This window comes from Lepisma saccharinum, chromosome 17 (assembly GCF_977018435.1).
Source record: "Lepisma saccharinum chromosome 17, izLepSacc3.1, whole genome shotgun sequence".
Taxonomy (NCBI): domain Eukaryota; kingdom Metazoa; phylum Arthropoda; class Insecta; order Zygentoma; family Lepismatidae; genus Lepisma; species Lepisma saccharinum.
In genome coordinates, this window is record NC_139245.1 from 5,517,452 (window position 1) to 5,529,542 (window position 12,091).

The following is a 12,091-nucleotide window of genomic DNA, read 5'->3' on the forward strand; positions in this document are numbered from 1 at the left end:
TATTTTACAGACAATTTTCTAAAATTGAAACAGATATCAGTTTGTTATTAATATACAATATCGTCTTTCTTCTTAGATTTCGCCGGTAAGGTTTCAATACTTTTCTTCAAAAGTTTCTTGTTTCTCAACAATGCTCTCGCTCCCTCATTCTTCTTACGTATTCTGTTTAATGGCATATGCATTCGTCTTCCTTATCATTATTTGTGTTAGCTAAAAAGAAGGAAGATGAAATCTCTTTGATGTACTCGCATTTTTCTTAGACACATAAAAGTGGTGTAGACCAAGTGACTGACAATTCAACATGGAAACTACAACAATGCAGTCTGTAGATAGGTGAAACCATCGGGGTTTCAAGAATTTTACGTTTGCCCACATTAATCTTCTTCCACTATCCTTTCTAAGGACACTAATAGACTAATGAATCTTTACAATAGTCCTGTCTGCGCATTTAAGGGTTTAAGTTGTTTTGCTTTAATTGAATTTTATGCACAGATAAGCTAATCGAAACTAGGTCCACAGTTTAGAATGGAATCCGAACCACTATGTGTTTCCACCGGGTATCGAACCTCGGACCACTTGATTACAAGTCGAAATCCATTGTAAGCTTATACACCTTATTTGATACAAATGTTTTACCTTTGGTAAGAATAATGATAGAGACATTCAATTGCAATTGATATTCATGAATATCCACGACGGATATTTATATTTCAAATAATTTTGTATTGGTTTTGAAACAAACAACTAATTTAGATAATATTCCGACAAATAAATATCTGTTTTTCTCCTCTTCTGAAGTGTCTGACCACTCTCCAGTAAATTTTTAATGCCAGACCACATTTAACGTCTTCTTTAGTTATAGACCTGTGATTAGAGCAGATAGCCAAACTTCCGAATCACACATAACTGTGTGTAATCAATAACATAAGGAAAATATAAGTTTGTCAAAGCTTTTATAAGTCCACTTTACACTCAAATAGTTTACCGGAACGCGCGACTTACATCTTATAGTAGAAACAGAAACACTGAAGTAATTTCATCTTATCATCCTCATCTTCGCGATTAGCCAAAAGTGGCAGAAAAGCGAATTCGAGACCACTTGGACATCAGAAAAAGATGCACTATGAAGTCGGAGTAAATAAGAAAACATATTCATACATGATTTATTATCGAGATCAGAGTTGAGAATTTTAATATTTGACATTTTTTAGCAATACTTGTATGTGATTTATGGAGCTCAAATATAAATCTTGGATCAATATTAAGTTATATCTTGTGCTTCTTTCATAAGAATTCTATTATTAGCAACAAAAGAATAATCTTTGTCAATAAAAAACATAATTTGTTACACTATAATTAGGGGATCTTATAGCATAACTCAAAAACCAAACAAAATGTCTTTCGTTGGGAACGTTCCTCGTCTATATGTTTGCATGTGAATGTGTGTGTAGGTGTTTCAAAAACGTTTGGTAACATTTAATTATGCAACATTTAAGTTTTGTAATGCGGGATGCATCTGCCACTGGTAGTATGAAAGTTCACACAGTCGTAAATGCATCCTGCTTATCCGCCATACACTTCAGAACTCTCATGAAGATGGTGTATAATTTCAAGCTATCTGGCGTTTGCGAAACACATTGTGTAAGTAGTAATATGATCGTTGTATGTTGTATTTGTACACTATATAAACGGAATGTAAGATGTGTGTGTCTTTTCTAAAGCAACAAATCTTGAAATCATAATCTCAGAGATGCATCTTGGGAAAAATATCCAAAAGCAATTTTCTTCCTATGTTTGTAAGTATAAATTGTAGGGTAACGATTTCCATGTTGAATTCCATTGAAGATAACTCACTCACTTAGTTTTGTAGCCATTATAGTAAGACACAATATCTGAAAATATATTAAATTGTGTTGATAATATGAAGCATTAAATAATTAATTCTAAACATTTATATTAATTTTGATTGTTTATGTATGTGTCATATTAATTGCTTTGAGTGTGCCAAATTTATCATTTTCAGATTTATTGCCTCATAATCATTCACTCGGTCACAGGATGACGATGTGGAACATTTGTCATATGATGATTATTATATCTTTGCATTTCAGGAACAAAATGTACGTGTTTTTTTTTAGGTACGTAACGGTACCCACCCCTACCTTCTTATAGGCGATTATTTATGTTTTATATTTGGATAAATATTGTCATCTGTAAATAATGTAACTTTTACTAGGTCATATAAGTTAGCATAGTTTTCTATTAACAAGAAGTGTTCAGAAACTACACTTAGGTGAAAAAGTCAGTATTTTGCACATTCTTGGTTTTTGGCATTAGAGCAACCAGTATGCGAATTACCCGGGGAGGTGCCTGGGATTTCCCCCACAGAAAAGAATATCCCCGGCCTAATAATATTATTTTCATCCCTGCCATGGATGTTTTTATCCCCTCAATGAAATTGGTGTAGTATATGCTTTCAATCCTATTTCTTAGCTATGTAACAAATACAATAGAAAAATATTTCGTGTCTATTAATGACCCAGTCATGAAAGATTTCTCTGCCGAAAAGTATTCAGCCTAGTAGATTTATTCAAATTCAAATTCTTTATTTCCGTGGGCGAGGTTCATCCTGAGGCTGTTCTGCCACCTAAGTCGTGTCATGGATTACATTTAAATTTACATTTCTTATACATATGTTATTACAATATTAATACAGTGTACAATAAACAGTATGATTTAGTTACAGAATGCTACTATTGATCAAGTAATTGTAATAAATGTTGTAAGAATAAAATTATACAAACATTGTGAAAACACAGCATAAAAAAAAGTAAAAGTGAAAAAAGGATATAGGCAATATACATAACATAAACATACAGGTTACGTCATAGTATTTGAACACAATCTCTGCTCTGCCAAAAGAAAATTCTTTACTTCATTACGGAAAGATTCTATTTTAGATATACTCGACATGCTCTTAGGTAGGGCACGCCATATTTTGGCAGCAGAAAACGACGACTGATATGCCTGTGAGTTGGAGAGTGGAAGGTTAAATTTAAAATTGTTTCTTGTATGGTGGCTGTGAACACTGGTGGAAAAGTAGAACGGCGTGGTAATACCGGATACCGGCCGAAAGAAAGATAGGAAAGAGTAGGAAAATGTGAACACTGGCTTACCTGCATGTTACATGAGATGCTGAAAATGATCCCTGTATATACGTGTTCCTGAAACTGCACACCAAACACCAATTTTTAGTCATGAATGGGCGTCTTAGTGCTCAGCGTGCAGGATATGTGGATTCTCAGCAGTACCAGTAGGTATACTCAACTAAAACTTTAATTATAGAAATAGAGATAACTGTGCACGACATTATACACATTCATAAGCAGGAAGCGTAACAACAGCATTATTTCGCAGGTGGTTTTGTACCGTGCGCACATATTCTTCCACTATCACAATTTGCTGCTGCACGGAAAACACCATGACGCGAGTTGTTTACCAGAACTGCTAGGCATTTGACAGATCCATGTTCAACTAACAGTGTTTATGAACAATGAAATTAAAACATGAATGAGTATGTGTATTGCTTGTGCACAGATTTCTATGTCTACTTACATAACAGAGAGTTACACAATACACATACAATTATTAGCTCGTCTCTGTATTACCCGGCCGGCCTACTTTTATGTGGACCACCTGGTACTTTTACATGCATTAAAGTATTCACAAGTAACTTGTATAAGTAGGTTAGGTTGACATTAAGTTTGCACTTGGCTATAGAAGTTTGGTCAAGTTTTCGGTGTTGCTAGTTCGATAGCTATTTCTGTGTATGTATTTCAGTTTTCTCACAATGTAAATAGCTATACTTCTTCTAAATTACATATTTACAGTAAATGTTATCATAAGGTTTAATGATCTAGGTTAGAACCAATATCCTAAGATACTTGCCACTGCAAGGCACTGGTGATATATGTAAATTTGCTAAAAAAAAACACCCTATTCCAGAAATGAAATCGCAAATAGGTCACTGAAGGGGCATCCCCCCTCCCAAAGCAAAAAGCTTAATAAAATTGCAACATTTTTTTTTATGATTTCGTGCCATACTTATTGCGCAGCAGTCGTTTTTCTGTCACTCTTTCTTCGTAACATGATCGATAACAGTGGCCTTTTATTGTACAACTCTATCAGTTATCCTATCCATCACGCTATGCACATGGGAGGAAAAGTTGGTTGTGTATTTTTGCTGAAATCATCCTTTATTGATCTGCGAAATTTCTAGTCATTAGAGCATTTTGATAGGTACGAGTACATGAAGTGGATCCAGTGTGTAAATTCCCATATAAACTATCAATTGTATAGCGTGCACTTGCTGATTAACAGACGATATGCGTCGTTTTAATTGCCCATAGCAATTCTTGAACAGCAAGGTCGCTTCCCACGGGTGATATTAGATGATGTGATGAGAGTGTCTAAGCACTGTGGCATATCGAGGCGTAAATAAACACATTCCATTATGATGCGTTTTGGCTTACGCACGTGTACACAGAAAAGTTATTGAATTAATTGTGCATAAAATCTAAAGTATAAATGCACCAGATGTTGAATAAGCACTAAAATGTATCTGATTTTTATACCACTTACCATGTCCGATATTTTTTCTTTCAGTGTTGATTATGTGTTACCATGTAGTCGGGAATTCATTAAATTCAATACATTTGGTCTAATCCCAAGTCTCTTTTTCTCAAGAATGGATTGTGTTACGTACCCAATGGGACCAACTCATGTAAACGGTTTGCCGAAGTGGAATATAGATGGCAGCACAAGTTGTGCAAGATCGAAGATTAGCAAGAGATACGCGAATGGCAATGTAAATAAGCGCAGAGTAATTTGAAAAGATGAACAACAATAGAATCCATTATAAGAGGATGAAGAAAATATATAAAAATAATAAATTAATGTAAATACTTAATAAATTAAATTGGTGTTCATATGTTAACATACCGAAAAACGAAAGAAGTGAAAACACTGAAACAAATTCGTGTCAACAGATCTTGAATCTGTTCGCTTGATTTACCATCCTTTTCAATGTTTTCACTTCTTTAGTTTTCCGGTATGTTTACAAGCATTGTTGACTATAACTTTCGGACTACAACTGAGGGCGAGATCTGTTATCGCGATATATTTAAAGGAGATTCAAATTTCCGATCGTTAAAGCCGTTGAGGCAGTTCCATCCTGTCGTTAACCGTGCCTTTTGCATAAGGCTGACGTTACGTTATTTCAACTGATTTCCCGTGGATTCCCGTGTCAGAGGAGTTTCCACTGAAGGTCGCCGGTGCAATAAGCTTGTAACAAGTTACTTCAAGCGCTTCAGCCGGACCGTTTGGCGAAGTGATTAGTCTATCGAGCGAGCTATGACGCCAGGGGTCCCGAGTTCGACTCACGACGATACGAAATCAACAATGTATATACGAAAATAACATTTAACAGTTCTGAACTTTCAATACACCTTACAATAACCACTTACCAATGCGAACCAACGAAAGACTAAGGAATTATAATTGTACTTTGAAAACAAGTATGGTATTAAGGTGGTTATTGGAACTTGTGATGCCATTTAGTTTGTTACAATAGGCTCGCATCAAGTTTTTTACGAAATAATGGGAAACAAATGAAAACTGTTAACGCTTACTTAAAATCAAATTTTGAAAGATACTGTTAATTTACAAACTTTATTTATTTATGTTATTTATAGCTTGAAATAGCGGCCCCGTGTCGAAATCTTACACCCTCGATTTCGCAAACATTTCAAATATTTTCTTCAAATAAATATGTTTCTTGTAACAAAGGGGGTTTCTAAATAGCGCGGAAGGTATTTTTTTACATATACGGTTACGAAACTTACGTTTCTCTTATATTGAAGTTCCTTACGTACGTAGCGTCTATACGTCTTTTCAGGGCTTCCATAATGGATTCATATCACAGGCGCACGTCTACACATTTTGTTTTACTTGTTATGATTGACTTGTGGAATGGGATAATTTCCGATATGTTATTTGTATGACGTATTGGCGGGTTGGAGATTTCAGACATTGGAATTGATTTGTGTGACTGTTGAACGGTATCCTCAGCGTGTGTAAATACGTTATCTTGTGGAACATCGTGCACATTTCTCTTCGCAACTGCGGGCCAGAAAAGGTGAGGGTTGTATTTTGTGAATGACTTGTGGGATGGGATAATTTGCAACTTCTTATTTCTATGATGGTACAGAAAGGAGTAGTGTAATTGGATTGTTTCAAAGTCATACTTGGTACGAGTGTTTTTGTAGGCTTTTTTTTATCAATTGAAAATCAGTTTTTGATATATTTTGACAAATTTTTGTCGATGTTTTAGCGTTTAGCGATGTTTTTGTAAAATTTCCTATTTTTTTTTTTTTTCACTCATACTTGGTACGAGCACACACAAGCATAGGTTCTATTCATACTTTTTTTTACGTATAGATGTACATGATGAATCCGCAAACAGATTTTTCCTAAGTTTTACCGTTTCCAAGATAACCCCAATTCCGGTCGCTATTTTGGATTTCCGAGCATAGGATCTATCCATATTTTTTCTCACGTATAGGCGTACATGACGAACCCGCAAACAGATTTTTCCTAAGTCTTACCGCTTCCAAGATAACCCCACTTCCGGTCGCCATTTTGGATTTCCGAACATAGGTTCTATTCATATTTTACTTACATATAGGCGTACGTGACGAATCCGCAAACAGATTTTTTCTAAGTCTTACCGCTTCCAATATAACCCCACTTCCGGTCGCCATTTTGGATTTCCGAGAATAGGTTCTATTCATATTTTACTTACATATAGGCGTACATGACGAATCCGCAAACAGATTTTTTCTAAGTCTTGCCGTTTCCAAGATAACCCCACTTCCGGTCGCTATTTTGGATTTTCGAGAATAGGTTCTATTCATATTTTACTTACATATAGGCGTACATGACGAATCCGCAAACAGATTTGTCCTAAGTCTCACCGTTTCCAAGATAACTAGTAGTCCAATTAAGCCGGTTCAACGTCCTCTTTTGAGGCTCAGTGAGGCTCGGTGGGGCTCGCCAAACCTCAAAAACTCACTTTCTCTCCACGTTCCGCGCCTTATTTATTGCGCTAACGATGTTTCACAGCGTAGAAAACAGCACCAAAACATCAAAAACTCATTTTGATTATTTGGAGCTCACCAAAACCTCAAAAAACTTATTTTTATTAATTGAGGTTCACCAAACCTCAAAAACTCCCACTTTCTCTCTACGTTCAGCGTTTTTATTTATCGCGCTGACACAACGTGATGAGTAAATAATGCACTCTCTCATTCTTGAAGGATGAACGCATCTTATCGTAATTTTCCAAGTCCCGGTCAAATGTTTATATATCGTGACCTTTGTAAACCTCTCGGAACGATGTGATCTCTCTGCCACACACACATACACGCCTCTTATTATTTCTGTATTGTGACGTGTTTATTTTGGTATGGGAGGACAGAGGATACCGAGACTCGATCGACACACTAAACCCAACCTCTCTACGCGTACTCTACGTCACCAAAAAAAGGTTAAAGGTTCCAAATAACAATAGTTAAGAGTTTCGCCAATCTAGTAAAGTGGATTGGTTGAAATCTCCAAGGCGTATTTTTGTATTTTTTTCAAATATGAACACGTTAAAACTGAACTGTCTTGGATTTTTGAGTTTTGTATTCGCCCCTGAGAAAATTCTATATAAAATAACATACCTGAAAATTATATTCGCAGTAGATTGATTTTTTTTGAGTTTTGTAATCACCTCAAGAAATTCTATATAAAATAACATACCTGAAAATTGTATTTACAGTAGATTGAATTCTTGAGTTTTTGTATTCGCACACAAGAAATTATATATAAATAACATACCCGAAATTCTATTTACAGTAGATTGAATTTTTGAGTTTTGTAATCACTCCAAGAAATTCTATATAAAATAACATACCTGAAAATTGTATCGCTAGACACTTTTTGATTTCTGTGATTTTTTGGAGAAAGCATAATGGCATCCACCACCAGTTTCAATCGAAAAAATGATAAAACTGAATGTGTTACTTGTGAAAAATTAATATCTAAAACTAATATTAGCAAGCACAGGGCAAGATGTAGCGAAACAGGCTCGAGAATTAATCGTTTGTTACCTTCTAAGTCTTGTGCTCGATGTGGAAAGATGATCAGCATTGCAAATTTAAGTAAACACCTCAAAATTTGCAAACCATCGATCGAACAAGGAACATTGAAAAGGAAAATCGATAATCCAGAAACGGAAGCTTCCACTTCCAAACAAGTTAAATTATCGGATGAACGCAAACCGATTAGATCTGCATTCAACGACCAACTCCAGGATTTCTCTTTTACTTCGGAACCAGGCCGTGACATCCTTAGTTTCTTGCATGAAACGAAAACATCTGTACTAAATATTCTAAAAAATAAACTTGAAAATAATTCCATAAAAGTATATGTTGTTCTGTTTTCTGAATACGAGAAAGTTGATGGCACAACGAGTATTTTTTATCATCGTACAAAAAACCAGACACTTTATTTTGCTGACGTCGAAAATTTGGACAACTTCTATTATAAAGTTTCCAATGAGCTGGTTAAGAAACATGACGATTTCGAGGCTAAAGGGTCGGGATGGTCTCTGTGTGGAAGTCCTCACACGTTAACCGTTTACGTGAACCAATTCTCGCCTCTTCGCGCTTCCAGCTACGTTCCTCTTCCACCGAACATTCAACACAAGAGGGCTGTGTTAAATATACAGAACAGCGATAACAAGTGTTTTCTCTGGTGTGTGTTGGCTGCACTGCATCCTGTTTATTGCAAAAATAATCCAGAACGGATTTATCATTACAAGCAATACGAGTCCGAATTTGAAAGTGTAATGTCTGACATCGAATACCCGGTGACATTGTCGGATATAACAAAGTTCGAAAATCGTGCAGGAAAACGCATCGCTATTAATGTATATTCTTTTACGTCAGATAAATATCTTGTTCACCCCGTCAGGATAAGCGATATCGACGATGACGATGCTCGTGTAATAAATCTTCTTCTAATTTCAAACGAGGATGTTCATCATTACACGCTAATTCGTTCTCTATCACGTTTGGTCAGAAGTCAAACTACCAAGTATGCAAACAACATCGAAGTTTGCCCGAGATGCCTAACCACGTTCGACGATCGTGACCGACGTGATCATAAAAATCTTCATAGTCGTCAAATTGCTATCGATAAACTTGTCGAACATAAAATTTATTGCGGTGACAACAGACCGGCTAGAATGTTGATGCCCGAAACGAACGAAGTCGAAGAATTCAAAATGCACAAGGCATTGTTGGAACATCCCGCAATCATCGTCGCAGATTTCGAGGCGTTCCTCAAACCACTCTCCTACTGCGAACCGGATCCCGAACTTTCCTCCACAACGGCGTACCAGCTTCATCAACCTAATAGTTTCGGCTATGTTGTTGTGCGACGTGATAAAATAAATGAAGCATATATATACCGCGGGCCAAATGCAATCGAACACTTCCTGGAAAAAATGGTGGAGGAGGTTGAGGTAATTGGTAGCGTACTGCTTACATCAAAACCGATGGCACCTTTAACTGAAAATGAACTTCAAAATTACAATTCCACTGAGGTGTGTCCGGTATGTGATCAAAGTTTCACTGATGAGAACAAAAAAATATTCCACCACGATCATTTCAGCGGAAACTACGTAGGTGGAATTTGCAACACGTGCAATCTTAAAATCCAGAAACCTAAATTCATCCCCATATTCTTTCACAACGGAAGCGGATATGATTTTCACCACCTGGTGAGACATCTTGGCTACGATCCGAAACGTATAGGTGTCTTGGCCGAGAATGAAGAACGCTACATTAGTCTCAGCAAGCAAGTGTCGATTCCGGGAACGAAAAATACAATCGAGATGCGCTTCCTGGATTCGTATAGATTTCTCTCTGCAAGTCTGGATGCTTTAGCGAACAAACTCACCGACGATCAATTCAAAATAACTAGAGCTAGTTTTCCTAACGTAGACATAGAACTCGTTAGACGTAAAGGGGTTTATTCTTACGAATACGTTAGTGATGGTTCTAAATTTAACGACGACGCTCTTCCACTTCCAAGAGAATTTTACAGCAGACTCAGAGAGAAAGGAATCACGGACGAAGAATACCAACACGCGCAACTCATGTGGGAGAAATTAGAATGTAGGACACTCGGAGACTACCACGATGCCTACTTAAAACTGGACGTGACGATACTCGCGGATGTTTTTCAAGCGTTCAGGAAAACGGCAACGAATATTTATAAATTAGATCCAGCGTATTTCTACAGTCTACCGGGATTAGCGTGGTCGGCAATGTTATTCCAGACAAAGGTCAAGCTGGAACTGATATCGGACGTTGACATGTTGCTATTTATCGAAAGAGGGATACGAGGTGGAATGGTGCAATGCGTACAGAGACATGCAAAAGCTAATAACGTACACATGAAAAAAGATTACGATTCAAATCGAACATCGAATTACATCTTCTACGCCGACGTTAATAATCTCTACGGACATGCCATGGTTCAGAAACTTCCTTACGGGGGATTCGAATGGTTAGATCCCACCTCGATAGATATTATTTATTTCGACGATAGCGAGTGTGGTTTCTTCGCAGAGGTAGATCTCCAATTCTCCGACCACCTGCACGACACGTTTTCGGATTTGCCTCCGACTCCCGAAATCAAATGTCCACCCGACTCGGTTCAGGACAAGCTTTTGTTAACATTGGATCCTAAACAGAGATACGTCGTCCACTACAAGAATCTCCGGTTTTTGATTGGGAAGGGTGTTCAGATAGTAAATGTTAGAAGAATACTGAAGTTTAAACATTCCACGTGGTTAAGATCTTACATAGAAACTAACACACAACATAGAACAGCTGCCACTTCCGATTTAGACAAGGATTTTTTTAAATTAATGAACAATGCGGTGTACGGAAAGACCATGGAGAATGTTAGAAAGCACGTAGACGTGAAATTAATTTCCGATAAGAATAAATGTCGGAAGTGGATAGCCGATCCTAGATTCAAGTCGAGAAAAATTTACAACGAGAATTTAGCACTTTTCAATCTAGATATAAAATTGATGAAATTCAGAAAACCAATTTACGTTGGCGCAACGGTTCTCGACTTGTCGAAACTTTACATGTTCGAATTTCATTACGACGTGATGAAACTCTTCTACAATGATAAAATATCACTTTTGTACACGGACACCGACAGCTTCATTTACAGCATACAAACACCTAACCTATACGAAGACATAAAAAGTCCTTCCATGCTTGAGTATTTCGATACTTCTGCGTATCCTCAACCCAACAGATTTGGAATTCCATCTCGTAACAAAAAAGTCCTAGGTAAACTGAAAGATGAATGTAACGGTGATGTTATTGTCGAGTTCGCGGGTTTGCGTTCGAAGATGTATGCCATGAGAACAGAAAGTAGCGTCACGAAGAAAGCAAAAGGTGTGGGCAAGAATACGGTGGAGAACAAACTCACCTTCCACGATTACATCGATTGCCTTTACTCACAATCGACGATACTAAGTATAGAACAAAGAATCCAAAGTGTAGACCACGTGATTACAACAAACGAAGTTAGGAAAGTAGCATTAGATCCGCACGACGATAAAAGATGTATTTTGTCTTGTGGAATCCACACGTTGCCTTGGGGACACTATCGTTTAGAAAATAGTAAAAATTGTAGGCAATGCAATTGAAAAAAAAATAAACTTAAATAACTATAACTAAAATAAAAAAAAACTTTGACTGTCTCAAATTATCACATACACAATAAAGAACTAGCAAGGACAATGAATCTCTTTGGTTTCCGAAAGCAAACAATGGAGACTGTACACCGCAAGGCAGATCATGAATTTCTACCTTCCATGTTATCTAAACTCAACGGCCTGTTGATCAATCAATTTTCAAAACGTTGCTCTTCTTGCTGGAACAGGGACGATTTG